At 37.8% G+C, this 21,184-nt stretch overlaps 1 protein-coding gene across 7 annotated transcripts in view; it reads right to left on the bottom strand.

Moving 5' to 3' along the window:
- The window catches only part of CTNND2 (catenin delta 2), a 607,871-nt gene that overhangs the window by 316,100 nt on the left and 270,587 nt on the right, over positions 1 to 21,184 (bottom strand). The window lies entirely within an intron of this gene.

Consider the following 21,184-nt stretch of genomic DNA (forward strand, 5'->3'; position numbering starts at 1 on the left):
TCCAAGTGCTTTACAAAAGGACAAATGAGCTAGATCTGGCACCTAAAAAGGTCAGTGTCTGCCCTATCATAATATGAAGACAGATGAAAGTGGACGCTAAGATGTGGGAAAGAAAAAGGGGATCAAAAAGAGGCTTGTCTTTCAGGCCCACAAGACAGTCTTTTAGTTTTCCATATCAGCCATTTCTGTAGCCACTACAGAATGCTTCCTCTTTATTCGGTGACCACAGTAAGAGGAAGTCACTGAAGTCATCTAACTTCTGCAGCTGCCACATAAATGCAAGTATACCTGAGCTGACAACTACATTAACTGAAAAATAGACTCTGTATCGTAGCAAACAGCTTGTTCCATCTCTCCACAAGAAGTCTTATGCAAACATTTTTAAAGGACAAAAGGACAAAAATGAATATGTTGGAATAATTTATGTCTTTTTTGTACTTGCGTAAGAGATTTAGTCTATTTCTATCAAGTTTTCTTAATTCCCAGCTAGATAAAGAATGAATAAATGTTTTTAGCTGTCATGGGAAATTATGAAATAATGGGAAATCAGGAAATAATGATGAAATAAGGTGCTAAAACTCAAAGCCGAAGATTAAGTATCAGTTCTTTATTTCAGATTTCACTTAAAGTATTATTAAAATCACAAACACATATGCATGCTCTTCCACGTAGCTCATGGAATTGGCTGGATGATTACAAAGACTTAAAGATGAAGTGCAATACAATGGATTATTCTAATACTTGGCTGGCTTCAGAAAGCTGCAGGGCTTTCACAGCTGATACTTGGCAGATGTGCTTCCATTTTAATACTGTTTATCTCCAAGTGATCTACTTCAAGGCATTTAGTCTTTTATTTGGAATGTGTGATTGTCTTCTGTCGGATCAGGCTAACCCCATGCAACCACTAGACTGAAGGCACTGAACTAGAACTGTTAACTGTGTAAAAACTACAGACAGCTTGTAAAACCTTTAAAATATGACTTATTCAGGATAATTAATCTTATTATATTGGTCTTCAGCGCTATTGCTTAATATTTTAAAGGCTTTGATTTTTGTTTTGGAGAATTATGTGTTGTCATATAAGCATTCTCTTCTGTGATGTTCTTCCTCCAAGAGTAACTTCTAGCTTTCTGTTTTCTCAGAAAAAACTGTATAGATGGGCAAAGGCAATTAAAAGTCCTCCTCATAAGCCTTATTCTCACTTTATATTTGCTCTCTTAAGCAACTAGAATAATGTCTTGATTAATTTATTTCAGCAAGCAAAATAAAGCAAGGAACACCTGTGGGTAATGGACGCATCTCTATGATGCCCTGATTTCATTAAAAGATGAATTTGTCTATGATATAATTACCACCCCCTAATACCCCCCAAGGGAAACAACGGTACTGAAAACAATATCCTGAAAGCTGAACTGCACAAGTCTGATATTTGAGAGTTGAAAGACCACACCCACAGCTCAGTGTCCAATGATTTCAGAAAAACAAAGGTTCTGAACAAAAAGTCTGTTACTTTCAACCAACCACATTAAAATCCTAACAACTATTTAAGAATATGAATATTTTTACAGAGTAAAGCTACTTCAAATTCTGTATGAATCATCATCATGGATTGAGAAAACACCCTTTCCTTGAGTACAGCCTGGACTATGGCAAATGAACCCCTATCTTCTTTCTTCTAGATCAAAGCACTGATAAATAAAACCCCTTTCCATTTATATTTATACATTTGTTTATCAAAATAAAACGTCACTTTTAGGTAACAGTAAGTTGTTTCTTTAAGCCTGAAAAAAAGAAGGTTTACATTTTAAATGTTGATGTCTCAGTCCGTGAAACTAATACAGAAACAATCCTGGAAGCACAGATGGGAATATAGGTACGTCTACAGCTGTCTCAGAATCATGTCCCTTGACCTCTTTCCACTCAGATGAATCTTCAGTTCTGTGTACAGTAGAACAGCCACAAGAGGAAGTATAAAAATAAATAAATCTCAGCAAAAATAATTCATATGACTGGTCATTAACAGATTTTCTGAGCAGACTGAATCTGGTTCTTAGATGTTCTCTACTTAGAGCATCAAAAGCCTTTAGTGATGTCACTGTGGAGTTGGGTGGAAGGTATGTGATACAGTTTTTAATATACAGGTAAGTACACAAGCCAGTGAGCACAAGTATATAGAACTGAGGCTCACAGTGAAGCATCTGCAATGTGGCAATATGCACACATCTGCATGCCTACATGCTGTGAATTTAGTTCATTCTCCTTTCAGTATGTTGACTACTTCAGCTAACACTGAGAAACTCTTAACCTCAGGTGGGTTAGCTTCCAGTCACAGTAAATAATAGACAAATTGTGTCCATAGTAACCTGCACTTTTCAGGGCTCAGTACACTCAAGAAAATCTCCAGACATAACTAAAGACATTTCACAGATGTCTGAGAGACTTCTACTTTCTCCACTGTTCCAAGCATGTCTGTCTAAACCATAAATGCTAGAGACAAGATATAGACTGTCACACAAACAACACTAAAAGTATCAAGAAAAGCACATTACAAACAAATGTAAACTCACTAAAAGCAGCAAATCCTTCTAAAGTTGTATAACAAGTAAACTTGGACTTAGTTAAGGATTGGCCATTGAGGATTACAAATAATCTGTCTTAATATACTTTTAGTTTTGTTTGCTTGTTTTGTTTTAAATATAAAAACCAAATCTACACTTTGACTGTGCTAAAATTCCACTAAGTCTCAAAGAATTTATCAAAGTCTTAGGATTTGACCCTTGTCTAGCAGTCATCAAAAGGGATACGTGCAGATTTTTTCAACACAGGAAAGAAGACAGGTAAGTCCATGATGTCTAGAGAGAACAAAATAAAGAGATCATCCCTTAGAAGTATTTCTAAAAGCAAAACAGAGAAAGAGCCCACCCTTCTTTTGCTTTGCTCCTACTGTCATGACTGCTACATATACAGGAAGAACAGGTCTGAAATCTGTGTGTTCTTTCATCATGACAGCACTTCTTGCATCATTTCTTATTGCTTTCAGACTGCATGACTGCAGTACTTACATATCAGAGAAGCAATGGTCATCCAATTACATTACATGAAACTTCAGGCAGAGTCAATGCATTTGCTTTGATTATTTTCATTCAGTGTTTTGATATTATTATGAACATCTTGGACCTTGTGGATGAAAAACTGAACATGAGCCAGCAGCGTGCTCTTGCATCTCGGAAAGCAAATGGTAACCTGGGCTCCATCGGAAGAGAGGTGGCCAGCAGGGACAGGGAGATAATTGTCCCTCTCTACTCTGCCCTTGTGAGGCTCCAGCTGGAGTACTGTATCCAGCTATGGAGCCCCCATAGATGAGAAGGACAGGGAGCTGTTGAAGAGGGCCCAGAGGAGGGTCACAAAGATGATCAGAGGGCTGGAGCGTCTCCCCTGGGAAGACAAGCTGAGGGAGATTAGCTTGTTCAGCCTGGAGAAAAGAGGGCTGCATTATAACCTAATTGCAGCCTTTCAGTACCACACAATCAACAAATATACAGAGCGGTATGGTAGACTGGTATTTTACAGATTGTATAACCAGAAAGATTATCACAGTGGAAGGGGATCACTGAAAACAAATGAAAACACTCACTCATGTTTTAACTTGCAGAAAAAATCCCCAAAAAAAGCAATCTCCAGAAAAAGATCCTCCCCTAGTGGCAGTCAGCCCTGAAAAGGTATCTAAGAGAGGTGCAGCCTGGCTCTGCCCCTTCTGGTCACACAGCTGAATTGCCTTCACCTGTGCTCCCAGGACTGACTCAGTGCTTGTGTCAGGTGATCAATCAGTGGTTCAGGTTGTGATTCAGCAGTTCCCATACACATATGTAAAGGGAGCCTATAAACAGGAGGGGAGCCAGCACTTTGAAAGGGTAGATAATAGCAGGACAAGGGGAAATGGTTTTAAGTTGAAGGAGGGAAGATTTAGGTTGGATGTCAGGGGGACGTTGTTTACTATGAGAGTGGTGAGGAGCTGGAACAGGCTAGACAGAGAGGTTTGGATGCCTTATCCCTGGATATGTTCAGGGCCAGGTTGGATGGGGTCCTGGGCAGCCTGGTCAAGTATTACATGTGGAGGTTGGTGGCCCTGCAGATTGGAGATTCATGATCTTTGAGGTCCCTTCCAACCCAGGCCATTTGGTGATAACACACTCCTTTTCAATATAAAATCCCTTTGCAGATAGATGCTGAATCATTTTTACTTCATTTTCTACCGCAGCAGCAGTGTTACTTGTACTTCAGAAGCTTTGCCATTCAGAAAAAAAACAACCAAAAAACTAAGGAACTTTTTCCACTACTGGTAGATGAAGAAATTTTTTTCTAAAACGTACATTGGTTCATATGATGTACTTTGATTTTAGCCTTCAGAACACAAATATCCAAAGGTCTTGCACTTGAAAAGTAGGATTAAAAATGCACCGAATTGTCAAATCTTTTGTTGAATGCATTTGTGATTACAGATGCTCGAATGCATACAATCAACATTTGATTCCATTTCTGTTTAGCGCTTTGTAGCATACATTCACCTGATGCTTAGTTACATTATTTCTGCCAAAAGGACGCTTCATGGATATTATCCCAATCACAAGGGATAAAATCTCAAAGCAATTACTAGCAATTCTGTCATTTTTGCATTTGTTATAAAAATTGAAAGTTGCTACATGCGTTTCAGATCAACAGGTAGGAAGGTTAAGATTACAAACATGTGCTCATCTAGGAAGGATTACAATGAATTCATACTGAGACTCAGTTGTTCTGGTGAAAGACTGGAAAAACAACAGGGAAGTCAAAATATATATAAATTTCAAGTGGCTTGACAACGGCAATGTTTGTTTCGGAAATGAGAAAAATTGTCCACCTGTTTTTCAGGGCTACTTTTAACTAACTCCAGACAATAGCAAGTTTCTATATCAAATTTTTTGTGGATTAAGACCATAATACCAACATAGTTGTAGTATCACCTTGTTTTACACTTAAACTGGGCCATCCTGTGTCTCAGACATACAAAGAACACTGACTTAAGGAGGATGTTCCAATATGGTACTGTATAAAGAAGACAGAAGTTCTTCTACCATTTTCAACACCAGAAAAATGTACCTTTCTACACAGTAAATGAAAAATAAAATATTCTGGGTGATATTAAAATTAACTACCATAGCACATTGAGGAACAAGCACTTTTCTTTCAATTGTTTCTATTTTTTAGTTATAGCTGTATAACTAGTACTACAAGGCTACTGAACATGACTTGCATTAATATTCCAATAGAGCCAACTCGATTCACCTCACTGAGTAAATTCACATCTTACCACTATAAAACCAAGAAGGGCTTAGAGAATAAATAATAGTTTCTACTATTTCTCTCAAAAAATAACCAAGATAGACTGTTTGACTGATATTTATTGGCAATAAATCTTTTGTTCTTCTCCCTTCTAACAGCACAGTGGCCTAGCATTCTCATACCTTCACTTTCCTGGGAAGACACTCTTCTCCCAGTCTACTTTAAGTGTTTTTTCAATCGTCAGCTGCTGTTCTTTGTATGAAGAAGCAGAAAATTAGACCTGATGGAGCATCTCTTCTGGCTGCAATGGGATGGCATCCATCCACAGCAGATCTCTTGTTTCTTGACTTATTCAAAGAATTTCCCTTAAACAGGTGACAACTGCACCTTAAGGCTCCACATTAATTTTATTAGAGAAGCAAAGCAGTTTCCAACCCATTGAATGTTCAGCAACATGGGTCTTTTTAATCTTCGCTATGCTATGGCCTTTTCTATTAATGCAAGGGACACCGCATTAATAATTCAAGGAACAGGAACACTCAATGTTCACTCTCAGTTTCATTCTTTCTGGAATTGAGATTCCTGTCTCAATTTCAGACATACCACTGCTTTTAGGAGGGAAAGCAAGGAATCCTAAACATTTTCCCTTGTACATTTTACTGACACGCTTCAACACACACCACAAAACATGACAGAATTCCATTGGCTTTGGCAAAGCAGAGTTGGTCTCTTTATTGTTGTGTAGCTGTTTTCCTCTCTTCTTTCCCAAACTATTACCTATTCTCACAGATAATTAGTCTGACATTTCCATCATGGTATTAACATGAGTTGTGGCCTGGGAAATAATAGTAAGGAAAAGAACACAAGCTGAGAATGCAAAAAATCTGCAAGAAGCATGGTCTGGAGAATAACTGCTGGAAATGCATGTATGAAACATGAGGCTACAGGGGCTAAGCTTGCAATCAGCAAAATTCAGACCATGTTTAAGCTTCAGACCAGGAGACATCAATTTGAAGCACATTCATAATTACAGAGGGAGGAAGAAAAAGAGCACTTAGGTTCCACAGCCCTTTTAAGGTCTTGCTCAAATGATTAGTGTATTCTGCTATTTAAGAGTCCTGCCAATCCTGCTCAGCCAGAGGAGTACTGGGTGTCTGAAGAGAATGATTTATCATAACGTCTTGCTGATACAATGTACTAAGTAATGTGTACCACATAAGCAACAATGGAAAGCAGAAGTACTTAAGAAAGCCTAAAAAAAATCACACCCAAAGTGTGTGAATATTGCTTCTAGTCATTTATTAGGATAGAAAAAGAGACCTAAATGTTCACTCTGAAGACCATCAGATCAACCTTCCCAACAACAAACCTCTGCCTGCAAGCTCTTCAGAGCTTAGCACAATGACTGTTCTTCTGATTTCAAGCAAGGCACGCTTTGAGAGGAGAGGTAATTTATAACAACAGCCATTACAGATGGCATACAAACTCCTTCCATTGGGTACATCTAACACCACCACCACCATCACAAACACCTCTTCTTCCACATTTCTGGAAGCACTTGAAGGAAATAAGTGATAAGATTTAAAAACTACTTTAACTGCTGATTGAATGACTTTACTGACAGAGCTCTAAGAACAAAACAGAATATAACAGTGATCTTAGATGGTCTTCACATTATTTGACATTTCAGCCATTAGAACAGAAATTAAATAGTAAAATTCTAAGGCAAATAATTGAAGGAAAGTTCTCAGATCTTTTGTGGGCCTTTTAGACTGAACAGAAAACTATCTAAAGTAAATGCAGGTTAGGAACACGAGTTTCCCTGTTAATTGATTTAGAAGAGGTACTAATGCTGGATAGCAAATCAAGGTTTAGGACTCCATCACATCTGGCTACAGAAAAGCCAAAGAATAAAGCCAAGAATTTACTTTCTGTAAACCATTCAAATACCAGAACTACAGCAGCTTGAGAAGGAAATGCATTAATCTTGAGGTAAGCTAGAGGGGGGTAAATGCATTCCACTTGTTTACTGAAATAAGAATACTTGTCTGTAATTTTCTGACACAGTAACATCTTATTTTGGGAACTAAGTACATCACTAACTGTGATTACAATTACAATTACTGATCATCATTGATTGATACATCACTGATCATGATTAAAATTATTGTAAGTTGTGATAATGTAATATAGGCATATGATTTCTTCATCTATGGTAATTAACTTACCGCATCAAGAGAAAGTCTATTTGCACTCATTTAACACATAGCCCTCATAACTCTTAAGATACTGGAATATGATACTCTGAAGAAGAGACCAGTAATCATACCAGTATTAAAGCAACTTTACTGGTAGTAAATTGATTGAATTTAATAATTATTTCACCAAAATTGACACTATATTTTTTGTATTGGCAACTATTATCATCAGTAGGATTTCCCACATGTTCTGATCCATTCCAAAGATTTTTTTTGATATGCTTCTTTCACTGTTTGAATATATATTGTAGGAAGGAGATAATACCTCTTTTCACTGTAAAATAAACTACAGATATTGAAACAGGCAGGATATCCTGATAGCCCTATTATAGAGCCAGTGATACAAGTATTCTGAATGCTAGTTAATATTTCACTATTTACAACTGTGTCAATAATTTCAAATCATTTCTATGCATTTCTCCCTTTACCCTAAGTTCGCTGTTTCTCCTTTCTCAATCTTAATTTTACAATAATTTCTAGCTCTGAAATTATTTGTTTTATTTTAACCAATCTGCTAATTCTGGCACTAATTACTCCTTCAGACAGCATTCATATGTGTGATCAGACAGAAGATTTGCATCCAGTGTCCTCTGTTAAGGACACAGTCCTTCAGGCAATGAAGTTTCCATAGTAAAAGTAAATTGGCTTATGGATTATCCAACCTCATTTGACAGTAGCCCACTTTATTTCCATAGTGAACAGATCAACAGAACAGATCAGAAATGTCTCTCTAAGCATCTCTCCTTCATCCCTTCGTCATTTAATTGTTTCAAATTAAAAAGTGGAAATCATAGCAACAGAGAACTCGTCCACCTTAAACAATAAGAGAAAGGAAAAAAAAAGTTCCTTTTGAGATTCTAGAAGCAGTAAAAGCTAAGTAACAAGATTTCTTTTGTATGTTCTGTTTGCCTTTTCTGTCCTATTTCCAGAACAAAAAGGAAACTGCACAGCAAGAAAGGCAGCATCATGCTTTGCACCATCAAACTAATACATGCACCAGCAAGGCCACTCAGGCAAGACAGTTTGAGGAAGCTTGCAGAGGGCAAGTGTGATTACAGGCTGCAACGTTCACAAGTTTGGAAAAACATTGAGGTCTTCAGATCCTGCTAAGACCTCAGATCTTTGATGAGTTAATTTCCCAGATGGATGGTAGCATTCCAATATCAATCTTCAGTCTGCCATAGACTTAGCTTGTATTTTTATAGGGACATACTGCACTGCAAATAGATCTGTATCCTATCATTTACTGCTTTGCAATTCCTCATTTCTGCTTCAGGTTGCATCTCTATCCCACTCTCCTCTCACAGTCTTCCTACTACATCAAAACACAAACACAACTTCTTGAACCAACATAACTCTATGTAGGTCAGTATTTCCTGCATACTTCAGTGAGAATGAAGATAAATGCAATAGGGGAGAACCCCTGGCAGCTGCTTCGTCAATTTGAAAGACGGGTGAGGAGAAAATAGAGCTTACAAGTTTCAGGGTCAAAAATAATACTGTATTTTTGCAAGATTAGATGATGCTGGATGTATCTCTTACATAGTGGTCTACCTTTTTTTCCCTCTTACAGTAAAGAAGTGAATTATGTGATGGCCATATGAACACCTTTGGAGTAGACCTTTTTATCTTAGGAATATACACATATGTGTACCTGCATGTTTTTCAGTCCTATCAAGGCTCTAGAGGCTACATTCTATAACAAACATGCCAGGAAATGATTACTAGATACAACATAACAACAAAAAAGATGCTAACGTTCAATTATTTTTCTCTTTAGGATTTGACACCTGGATCAGAGTAGATACATTACTCTGCGTACCACACAGTCTTAATTCAAAGTTGTTGAAGCAAATCCTGATCTCAGTTAGTAAGAAGCACAAGTAAGAACTACAACTAACTTAGAATACATATGCTTCATCCTGTTAACTTTGACAGCAGAATCGCCATGTACCTAGCAAGTTTGCTGATGACGTCAAGTTGAGTGATGATCTTGATGCAACAGAAGGAAGGGAAGCCATCCAGAGGGACCTGGACAGGCTTGAAAAGTGGGCCCACGCAGACAGGGAGATGAACTCACTGAGAGTAGCCCTGGAGAGATGGACTTGGGTGTTCCTGTGGATAAGAAGCTGGATGTGAGCCAGAAGTGTGCTCTTGCTGCCTGGAAGGTCAACAGTATCCTGGGCTGCATCAAAAGATGATGGCCATCAGGGAGAGGGAGGTGATTGTCCCTCTCTACTCTGCCCTCGTGAGGCGCCATCTGAAATAGTGTGTTGAGGCCTGGGGCCCCGAAAACAAGAAAGATGTGCAGCTGCTGAAGTAGGTCTAGAGGAGGGTGACAGAGATGGTCAAAGTACTAAAGCACTTCTCCCACGAAGAAAGGTTGAGGGAGGTGGTCTTATTTAGCCTGGAGAAGACTCCAGGGAGACCACAATGAGGACTCCCAGCATCTGGAGGGAGCTTATAAGCAGAGGGGAGATCAACCTTTTACATGGGTTGATAGTAACAGGACAAGGGGGAATGGCTTTTAACTAAAAGAGGTTAAGATGTTATTATTATTGACAAAGAGGGTGGTAAGGCACTGGAACAATATGCCCAGAGAGGCTGTAGATCCTCCAGTACCATAGGAACCTGGGCAGGCTGATCAGAGTAGTGCCCTAAATACATCTTCCTTGATATAAAATGTTAGCCTCTGAATCCAGTGTCTACCTGTTTAGGACCAGTACCCTGTATGTTCTTTAGTTAAGTCAATGACAGCATTTCAAAATACGCAGTACTCTACTACCAGGAGATAAAATCATAGCAGTTTTTTCCTTGATTGTATTCCATAACACCTAGTGATTTCCCACATTTTTCTCTCAATTCTTTCCCTTTAATCATGGCAGCTATTTAACTGAGATAAATGGATCTTGTATCTGTGATTCAGAATTCACAGCACCTAGTTTTTATGTAATTATTTCCTAATAAATTCAAGCAATAATCATTTAAGGGACACCATCTGAGAAGAGTGACTGTAAAATTATTCAAGAAAACAAAAATTATTCACTTGTGTCACATCAAGTACTTATCTTCTTTATATCATACATATTTTCTTTTCAAAGTCCCAATATAATTCACACTTAAATTCTCCACTTCATTCTGTAAACAATCCCTAGAGATGCAAAGAGAGAATGGCAACTTCTTCCAACTACAGCAACAAATTAAACTGCCTAAAAATGAAAGGTATACCTCGGGAGTAAAAAGCTACTAGGAAGAAAAGTGAACAAGATCCTACGCATAGAGTTCTTCCAATTCCTTCATTGAGACTGGACTATTAAGAGTTATGTTTTCAGCTATATTGCACCATAACTATTACAGATTCTGGTTAAGTAGCTATAAAGAGTTCAAGGAACTGATGAAATCCTTCCAACTTTTTACTGTTCCTCATAAAGATGACATGATTTTTTTCTCATCTCACAGTAAGAGAATGAATTGGAAATTGCGTTGACAGTTCAGAAGACATTTGAGAACTTGATGTCTCTAAAAAGAATGTGCAGTATAGTTGATCTAACATGTATTTATATATTTAAATATTATGTTTCAAAATACGCTTGGTCAAAAATTGCTTAAGAGACAAAAGTCAAGCATGCTAATTTCATAAGCATTCATCAATATTTTTTTCTCTGAAGTGGCATACTCCTACTAGGCTGAAGAATACAGCGTAACTGGATTAATAAAATTTTAATATGCCATACAATTAAGTAACTCATACTTACATTACATTTTGAATAAATGTATTTTCCACTAATCTGAGTATTTGTTTATGCTTAAGTTTCTTTAGCCTAGTGACATTTGAAAGCAGCAAGTTTTATTTCTGAGAGAAATTGCCTGAGCTTACTCTATTATATTTGACATTTACATCGCAGTCATACCCTGCAGCTCCAGCCAAGATCAAATCCCCACTGTTCATGCACATAGAAATGTATGGTCTCTGCTCCAGAGAATTTAAATCTGAGGTCACCTGCTAAGCCAGCTACAGAAAGCCAGAAAATCTAAATAACAAATTATAAATGTAGCCACTTAGACAACAGCGGCCCTGAGGTTATTGTTACTGACATGGAAAAGCCTGAAGGAGGTTTTTTGCTCCCTGCTGTGAAACTACTTTTTATATGCAGTCCACGTAATCTGGGTAAATATGCTTTCTAAGATGGAAACCAAACAGCACAGATCTGTTGTGGCCTACTATTTGATAGAGCAGTTCTTCTTGTGCATATACGCCATCCTATGATTCAGACCATTGTGAAAGGGTCATTAATTTAGAATCCAATTTATTTTACTTGTACACAAAAGGTTTTCATTACTGATTTTGCTGAAGCCCTATTATGTTTGCTTTGATGAAATCATACTTCTTAGGAAGATAGGCCTTCATTCTCAATTCAAAAAAAGGTGGACTTGGTCATGTCTTTCAATTGTGAAATACACCTTGATTTCCATCTCATCAAGACTGTATAAATTTGGAAGGGCTATCGGCAAGCCAAAGGCTTTGAATTTTTTCTTAATGCCAAGGATACTAAACACTGAAGTGTTTTGCCCTCCTATATTAGTTGCTTTTAGTCCATTTTAAGGCTCCTTTGTTGTCTCCTACACTATAATATGCACAGTATATTCAATAATTATATTCAAGTGTGTATGAAATGAAACTTACAGATATCAATACTCAGTGTTTTCAGTCATTTTACCTTAACCTACATTCTACTGCTTGACTACCTTTTGCAGCCTGCTAGTGAGCTGTGAGCACTTGACATCAAAAATTCCATGTCATCCTACTCGAGAAGTTCACACAGTGGGATGTTGATGAGGGGTTTCTTAACTCTCCTTAGGTCTCCTGCACATAGATGTCCTGTGCAAGAAATTCTCAGTGGTCAGATAAAACACTCCCAGGCATTAATAGCATTACAGAGGCAGGCCTTCACAGAATCACAGGGGTTGGAAGGGATCTCCAGAGAGCATTGAGCCCAACCCCCCTGCCGAAGCAGGTTCCTCAATCAAAGTAGCAGCAATCACTAGCGACCCAACCTGTTCTAGGTTTTCAGTCACGAAACTGAGATCTATTCTATTCAGTTCCAGGTATTTCTTTAAAGATCTTGCCATCTGAAACAACACTTAATGCCTGCTACTGCTTCTTTCTTTGGAAGAAAGAGGCTCTCTGTAGCATGTTGTCAGCTGTTGTCTGTAAGATTGTTAGACTGCCACTATAAACATTTTTTTACTGTACTCAATTTTTGCATAAGCAAAGAAAGCAATCTCTTTCTAATTTTACTGATATTTTAAATTTATTTGTAAACAGTTCTGAGTATTTAGGAAAAATAACATAACTTGATTTTCAAGGCCCGAGAGTTTTCACTTCAAATCTCATTTTAACTAATTGCTTTCATATGCTGGGTTTGACACACCACCATCACATTTCAGAGCAAAATGCAAAAGACAGCAGTTTTACTGAAATATCATTCTGCAGGTTTACATAAAATTTGAGGGGAAGCTTGGATAAATTTCCTTCTCCTACATTTGCAATTAAGTTTGCAGAATCTCTGTTAAAAGAATGCCTTTTTATTAATCCAAATCTAAATTAAGATTACCTTTTACTGTTACACTTGGAATACTTTTTGAAATGCTATTTAAATTCCTTTACTGCATGACTGCATGCCTCTCCTGCTTAGGAATTTATTGGTGTGTTGGATACACCTCAAGTCCCATTAGAGATTATTCAGGATTTTGTTTCACTGTTTATTTTTCCACCAGTGAACGCAAACAATTTTGCTGTACCTTTCACTGATCTTTATTTCATCAATTCTTTGCTTCTAGGTCTTTGTTTCAAGTCATTTGCCAATTAAGTTGATTAAATACATCCTTATTTATTTAAAGTGGCTGCATTTTCTGCTTAGTTAACAACGATGGATAAGCATTTTATGAATACATAATGTCTTAAAATAATGACTGAGGCCGTAACTGTCATAATTTTCTCTGCTTTGGTTTATACCAAGATCTGTATTACTCACGGTGGAACCTCTGAACTCTGAAGGTTATGGAGAAACAGAGATGCCACTTTCAAGTTAGTGAAGCTCTGAAATGCTTTTAGGCTTCATGGTGAATTTAAAATCCAGTATTACTGTCACAACGCTCTTGTTACTGTTTAGTCTGAATACATTTCAAATGCAAAGATAGGATTAATGTCTCTGGCCAAGCCTGTAGACAAGCCTGTTAACCATAATTCAGGTAAACACTTCTCAGTACTTTCAGTGCTCCCCCAGTAGTCTTCATCAGTGAAAGCCTGTTCAACTTTGAAGTCCTTCAAGAGGTCAAAACTTTTCTGAGGCTCTTACTTCATAAATGACCAGCAACCTGCCCCTCACAAAATAGAAGGGAAAATAGAGAAAACTAAAGCAAAAGATGGCAGTTTTCTGCAATGTTCCCTCCCACCCCCACCCCCCCCTTTTTTTTTAATGCATTCAACTCATGTGGATGCCAAGTAAGAAACAAGACTTGTTCACTTCAGTTGGCCTCCCTGTTGTAATCTCTGCGAGTCTGCTCCATTAGACTCTCCACATACACCACAATGACCCTTATTTAACACTGACACTTCTCAGTGTGGGTTGAGTAAGCAAAGTTTTTGCTTCACTTTCTGCTTCATTTTTCAAAACACATTCAAGGTGCACAAACATTTTATTTGAATGCTTGTAGTACCTACTTGCATCTATATTGTTTTTTATTCTAACTATGTATTCTTTACATCTAGTTACCACAGCTGGTCAGTGTACGAACTGTTCAGGAGCACAAAGTCTACAAGGGTGCTGCCAGCCCTACCTGTCCCTGCCTAGACCCAGGCTCAGGCCCAAGACGCAGGGCCCAGCACCAGACCATCAGCCCCCACCTCTGATCCTCTCAGTCTCGATTCTGAATATGTCTAATCATTTGGATTACGTATTTTCTATGTTAGTGAAAACCCATTTTAAAATAACGATAATTTATTACACTTAGCAGCGATGCTGTATGACTAGGTAAGTACTGAAATAGGAGTAATCCCAGAAAAGGATCTATTTTCTCATAGCAGTACCCTTTTCTTCACAGAGCTTAGGCATAGTATAATGCCAAAGAAGGCCAAGAAAAAAAGCTCATGCTCATGAACTATTCACATCTTTTTCTGACTGGTTAGCTATGCACAGATACATAGTTCTCACAGTGTCAGTCAGAATTAGTTTTATGCAGTTAATCCTGGCAAGAGTGAAGCTACTATAAAAATCAACCATGACCTCCAAAACAAAAAGGTCAAGCTGTATACTTGTTTCCTTTTCTTGCAAAATGACAGATAGAGTCGATCTGAAAGTCAGTTACTGAACACAGAAGTCAGTTCTAGGACAGTCAAATGAAATTACCCTCTTTTCAAGAGGGCCAGAACTCTAATGCTAAATTCCGAAATTGCAGCTATGTGTTTGCTACTAACTTTTTAAAATGTGAAATAAAAGATGTTCACACTTACATGTAGAATATAAAATTTCACACTACCGGACATATGCTTTGCTTTTTTGGTGATTACGTATGAAGCAAAGAGTTGGACTCAATGTTCCACATATAGGACTCTTCTAACTCAGAATATTCTATGATACTGTTTTATTTAATACTCAAATACTTCCCTTATAGTTGCAATTACCTAATATTTACTAGAATCTTTTCCAAATGCCTACTACTTAATAATAATAATTGCTTAAAAATACTATATCAGAACATTCGCTAACTAAAAAAATTGGAGTATTTGTGTGCACACAGTGATATGGCATTCTCATTACTGTTTCGGGAAGAGTGATTCTATACAGCCTGTGGATGAATACTGTTAACACCAACAATTTCTTGAGAACATCAGTAATTCTCTAGCAGCTATGTTCACTTGCCAGCTTAAATTCTATGTTAAACTGAAGTGATTGCTTTTCACTTCTGAGAAGTAGAAGATATTTGAATTCACCCGCAAAGAAAATACTGGACAGAGACAGTTCAGTGTCCTATATTCTAGAAAACCTTACTTGGTGAGGAAAAAAAAAAAGGTTCTCTAGAGAAAAATGAAATAGTGAAATAATTTCAGGGAAACACAGCAAATGATGATATGAGATTGCTCTGTCACATCCATCAAAGTAGCCATGTAGCATTTAAATGTTCGCTGGGAGTCCCTGTGTGTGAGTTTTCTCCGTTGCAGAGATGAAACGGCATTTCATAAATTTCCAGTGGTAACAGACAATTTCCATTAGTAGCAGGCTGCTAATTTTAATAGCTCTTCCATTAAGAAGCTATACGCTGAAGAGTGGAAGTGCATAGCATGCATGAAGGGAAAGGTTCAATAACGTTATTGACAGATGTATCACTTAGTGCAGATAGTGAACATGGAATATTAAAAGCAGTGCTGCCATCTCTTGGTTGTATTTGTGCATAATAAACACGTACTATGCTTGTTACATATTTTAAGCATATATAAAAAAACAAACACAAAACAACAAATGCCCAAGCTACAGAATAAGAAAGAAATTCTACAGTTTCAGTAAATGGGTCTACCCCTGCAGATGAAGCTTGTGCTTCCCTGCTGGCTGTATGGTAAATATTTAAAAAGATGGTGGTGGCTTCTTCTCCTCTCTTTCTTCCTGCCTTTGGGGTAATTCTTCTTCTTGAAAAAGAATATATTTGGAGTAAACAGAAGGGAACTGTCTCAGAGAACATTTAGGATGTTAAATTCTAAGCCCACAAGCGTATATGAGCTCTGCAGGGAAAATGTGTTCTAGGAGTCAGGCTTTTTTACTCAAGAGAATATACAAGTGTTTCATATATGCATATATATGAATACATACTAGGATGTATAAACAATGCAGTACCCCATTAAACTGTTGCAAAAAATCAATTTGCTCAGCACTGCACAGATGTTGCTTCTAACCCTTCTGACAAGATTCAAAAGTTGTCAATCATGAAACTAGAAAAAAAAAAAGGGTTGGAACTGACCCTTTCAAACCTTTTAGCCCAGTCCCCTGCCCAAAGAAGGTCCAATTAGGCCAGGTTGCTCACAGCTGTGCTTGTGTGAGGATTCCTGATCTCCAGGGACACAGATTCCACACACAAACCACGCACCTCTTCCCAGATCTGACCACTTCTGTAGTGAAAATAAAATTCCTAGCATCTAAATGGTATTGACCACGTTGCAATATTTGACCATTGCCTTTCATTCCCCCACTGCTGGCTCATGTTCCACTTGCTGTCCAGCAGTTCCTTGAAGCTACATTCTATCCAGGCAGCCCCAGCCTGTTCTGTCACAAGGGGTTACTCGGTTTCAGATGAAGGACTTAATCTGCATGCAAAATGGAAAAAACTGCAGGACATAAAGGACAATTGTCACATGTAATTAAATGGAGCAGAGGGTGGAAAGGTAATAATGAAACGTATTCTTTCCATTGAATAGCCACATCTATGTTTTTGTGTGTGTGTTGTTTTTTTTTTTTTTTTTACAGCAGCTATTTGGCAGCATGGTCCCTTATAAACTGGGGTGCAGGTGTGGGATGGAAGAGGGATCAGAATAGCAATTTTCTGATTCGGTATGACATCCAATTTTTGCAATTAAAATCCAAGATAACAATACAGATCTATCACAGCTTACTACTGCTTTATGTATGGATAATGAACAACTCTTCAGCTGCCTTAAGGTTTGGATATACGTGATGCAGGGCAGCACACTGGTACCCTTTGTACATAGTACAGGAAGAGAGAAGCGAAACAGAAGTAAGAAATCACGCTGAACCCAACAGGATTTAAAAACTGACACTGATCAAATTGAAATGTTCTGGCTAAGTCATCTAGTAACTAATGCTGAGTACCATATGAGTAGAGAAGAAATGCTCTTGGCACGGAATGGTGTGGAAAAAAAGAACCAAGAACTTTGATACACAGCCCACACTTAATTGATTTAAACTCTTGATGTCAATATCGGGAAATCATGTATTATAACTGAATATTGACACATTCAAGCAATGCAGTTGGTGCACAAAGTCAGTCATTAGTCTTTTTCATTCAAAATGCCAGGTTTCTTTATGGCGATGGATGAAAGCATAGGCTGCCTTCTCATGACGAATCTCATACTTAAGGCTGAAGAGTTATGCCTATCGACTATGTTAAGGTTTTGACTTGAAGTCCAAAATAAAGAGTATCTTGAGGCCCAAAGTTTGCTTAACTATTTAAAACTTCAGAAATTGCCACAAAAATCAATAGCCATTTGTTAATATTTTCAACAGTAAAAACTAGAATATTGAGTCCCATACAGTTGCTATGAAACTGAGAACAAAACTGTCAGGTGCAGGGCCTGCCTAAAATACAGATGCACAGGTTTATTTTCATGGTTTTACCCAGTCAATGGAATTTATGAAGTTTTAAAGGAGAGTTAGCCGTCTCCCAAAATCTGTTTTAGCCATTGTTTTCCTTTCAAAATAATCAGTTTATTTAATTAGAACACCTACAGCTAGTTCAGCAATTTGTTTCAATAGCTGACCCACTCCAGGAAAGCTGATAATTAGGAAAAGCTGAGTGCAACTCTTTGCCTGGCACCAGGAAGCTGTGCCTTAGTAGCAAATCATCACTTTGTGGATGCTTCTAAACCAAAAGGTTAAATTTAGGTTGCATATCCCTCTGTCAGAGGTGTAAATAAAAACAGCATTTTTTTTCTAGGTATTGTAGGTGACTTCAAAAAATAACTAGCCTGTGTCTTGAGTCCTGCTACTGAGCTAAACAAGGAGAAAGGAATAATCACATAAAAAAGCCTAAGTTGCTGGCACACCTGAAGTCTTCAGAACTGGTCAAGTGTGGCACATCTTGGAAACTATTCAGTGCCATACTGCGTTCTACTATTCATATCGCATTCTTCTATTCAAATATTATTGAACCAAAAGTTCAATAACAATAACAATGATATGTGATCATGGATCAGATTATTTTGCCTAGTCAGAAACATGTCAGGTAGCACTAAAAGAAACAGATAAACCATGAAAGATAAAATATTATGCTACATATGCATTTTACTTCCAAATGACAATTAAGAACACTTCATAATCAACTTCTCTACCCAAATGAATAATGGTGGGAAGATAAATAATCAGAACAAGAGAAAACGAAACCATAAAACTTTAAAAGACACTGTATGTTTTTTGCAGTGTTTTACTATATAATTCAAGCATAATTTGACTTCTGAATGAGTGCTTGTATGATGACAATAACATAAAGATAGTAGTAAATACCCAAAAGGTTATTTACAGGAAAGACTCACCTGTATGGAAGCCTTCAGTCTGCTGGGAAACACTGAGGAAATCTCCACCAAAAAGCAATCTCCAAGAGATGCTGCCTTAGGGGTGATCAGCCCTTAAATGAAGTCTAGAAGAGGTGGAGTCAAGCTTCACCCCTTCTGGGAGCACAGCTAAATTACTCTCACCTGTGCTCCCAAAGCTGACCTGACACTTGCCTCAGCTGATTAATCAGAGGTTCAGGTTCAGGCTGTGATTACCAGCCTCTATCTTTTGGCTAGCACTGGCTAAGCTACAATATGTTGTCATTTTAGTTTTTCTGATGGAACCACCAACAAGTTGGAACTAAGTAACCTTTACTCCCATCAGCACAGGTATGTATTGTCAGTATTGTGACTGATGGTCATAACGTTGAACCACTGTCCTACAGATCTGTTGCTTTCTTTACAAAATATGCCAAGCACAGTAGCATTTGCCCAGCTGTCCATCATCCATAGATGTTTGATATATAGTACCTACATAACAACAATTCTCAGAAAAGACATTTTTCTTTGTAACTGAAACACTAGTAAGGAAAGCATTCCTATGTCACCAGTCCAGAAATGTGAACAGGTACAGCTATATAACACTCTAGTGGTTCGCTTCAGATAACGGGGTCTCCTTCCCTGAAAAACAATGAAGGTGATACTGAAAAGTGCCCTAGAACTTCTCAGTTTCTCAAAGCTTCACTTTTGGTCGGCTGCTGTGCCAAAGGGTAACATAATATTCACCTGGCAACTAATACTGTCACTTTTTCTGTACCATCCTAGGTCAATCCATGCAACAATCTGGGAATAGATCAAAAAATCATAGAATGGCTTGGATAGGAAGGGACCCCAAGGATCATCAAGTTCCAACCTCACTGTCACAGACAGGGCCACCAACCTCCAGATCTGGTACTGACTCCATTTTTCGCTATAATGTTTTCTTGTTGGGGATCTTCTTTGGAATCACACCTTATCTTATATAATTTCCTATTTTTCTTCAGAAAAAGGGAAGCAGACCAAAATTCCAGGGACATTTTCAGAAACTACACGATCACTTTATTCATGTTTCTGGAACACTGAAATACCCGTTGAATTTTTAACTGATGACTAGAAGAATAATAAAGGGTGGTTAGTTTTAGGTTTTTTTTAACCAAAATATTAGTCACAACAGGCGCCATTCAACTGTTCTTTGCTGATTTACACTCATGGTTCTCCCATCTTTTAGTTAAGCTAAGAATGCTTTGCACGATGTTTAAAAATCAATTCATAATGGTTTTGTCCTATATAAACTCTAGAGGGAATGCTCTTCCTAATATCTTTTTGTTTGGTGTTTTTTGTTTGTTTGTTTGTTTGTTTGTTTGTTTTGGGGGGTGGGGGTAGGGGGGTGAGGAGGAAAGAAATGGGAGAATGGGAGGTGGGGGAGTGAAAAGTGAGGGCTAGGAGAATAAAGATGTAAACAGATAAAGGTTTAAATGCAGGTTTAAAGACAGTGCTATTTTTATCATCCATGAAATGACCAGAAGTAATGGTTTAGCTAGTGAAGACAGAGAGTGCAGTGCATTTCTCACCTTAAATTCACAAAACTTCTTACTTTAGAAAGCCAGCATGCCTTCCAGAATTCAACACATCTGGCTATTCTGTAAACCCTACGTCTACATGCAGGGTTTGCAGCCTATGCAGCCTCCAATGTCATGAACAAAATGACACCAGGCAGCATCCATTCTTCCAGACTCTTAACCACATGAGTTTCCTTAAAAAGAAATCAGTTGCTGTGGAGACATATACTGAAAGGAAAATCCACAAAAATTCAGTCACTTTCTTTCTTACCACCTAACAAAGACAATTATATATTTAGTATTATTCATCCCTATTCCCTTTTTTGGCATTTCTTACAAGTGAAGCATTCAGCTATAATGAAGATGAAAATTAAGATGTGCTCCTAGAAATTCCAAGATGAAAGAATCTGTTAGAAATAGAATTGAAATTTTCTTTAATTTCCATTGTTAACTTACTTATTTTAATCTGCTATTTGAGATCCATTCAATTTCCTAGAATACCTGGGAGGTATGTTCCACAGTTAGGAACCTTTTGCAGACAAGTTTCCCCAGGCTGGCCACCTTTAAAGATGAGCTTTAAGCTTAAGAGCTTATGTTATCCATAGCTGTGATAAGGATAAAAGCACCCTTCCTAACAGCTAGGTATCAGTCCTCTTTGAGAATGGCCCCATGACAGATTTTCTCCTGGGGCCCCATCTGAAAAAAGATCTGAGCAAGGCAAGACTGTTAACTGG

The sequence above is a fragment of the Excalfactoria chinensis genome, chromosome 2 (assembly GCF_039878825.1).
Source record: "Excalfactoria chinensis isolate bCotChi1 chromosome 2, bCotChi1.hap2, whole genome shotgun sequence".
Lineage (NCBI taxonomy): Eukaryota > Metazoa > Chordata > Aves > Galliformes > Phasianidae > Excalfactoria > Excalfactoria chinensis.